Source organism: Propithecus coquereli, unplaced genomic scaffold (genome assembly GCF_000956105.1).
Source record: "Propithecus coquereli isolate 6110/MARCELLA unplaced genomic scaffold, Pcoq_1.0 Scaffold113, whole genome shotgun sequence".
Taxonomy (NCBI): domain Eukaryota; kingdom Metazoa; phylum Chordata; class Mammalia; order Primates; family Indriidae; genus Propithecus; species Propithecus coquereli.
Window position 1 is genome coordinate 2,917,947 of NW_012135303.1, and position 931 is coordinate 2,918,877.

General features: G+C 34.7%; 1 protein-coding gene across 2 annotated transcripts in view; it reads left to right on the top strand.

The window, feature by feature from the left end:
* SUMO1 (small ubiquitin-like modifier 1) overlaps window positions 1-931 on the top strand; it is a 26,498-nt gene that overhangs the window by 14,445 nt on the left and 11,122 nt on the right. The window lies entirely within an intron of this gene.

Genomic DNA, 931 nt, shown 5'->3' on the forward strand with positions numbered 1-931 from the left:
ATGCCTGGCCTCAAATTAATTTTTCTATCTTGGTGGCTTACCAGTGTATATAACAACAAAGGCAAGTAATTTTTGGTGATCATTGAAATTTCCCTGTACTTTTATCCAGGGGTGTTTAGCCATGTATTAAATTTAAGTACTAATGTTAGTATATTATCTTTATACATAGTACTACACATTGCTGCTATTTGCATTTTATATTTTCAACATCAAAAAATTTTCTTTTAAAAAATATATATAAGTCCAGTTAATTTATAAATACCAAATCCTCACAGATTCTGGCCTTCATAAAGGCTAGATTATTAGATCAATAGCTAATTCCATTAACCCACCTGGTTCAAACTTGGGTTCTACCACTGTCTGGATATATGACCTTGGGCAAGTTATTTAACCTCTGTGTGCCCTGTTTTTCCATAAGTAAAATGAGAATTTTATAGGGCCACCTCATGAAGATGAAATGAGATAGCCTACATAAAGCTCTTAATGTGCTACCTAAAAATGCTGAATAAATGTTACTCGTTATTATTAATAAAATAGAATTTATTTTTTTATTTTTTATTATTTTTTGAGATAGAGTCTTACTCTGTCACCCTGGTTAGAATGCAGTAACATCATCATAGGTCACTGCAACCTCAAACTCCTGGGCTCAAGCAATCTTCCTGCTTCAGCCTCCCGGGTAGCTGGGACTATAGGTTTGTGCAACCATGCCCGGCTAAGTTTTCTATTTTTTGTAGAGATGGGGTCTTGCTCTCTTGCTCAGGCTGGTCTTGAACTCCTGAGCTCAAGTGATCATCCTGCCTCGGCCTCCCAGAGTACTAGGATTACAGGCAGGAGTCACTGAGCCCAGCCAATAAAATAGATTTTTTTTTTCTTTTTCTTTTTTTTATTTCAGCATATTTAGATTTTTAAAATAAATGTAATTGGAATTAAT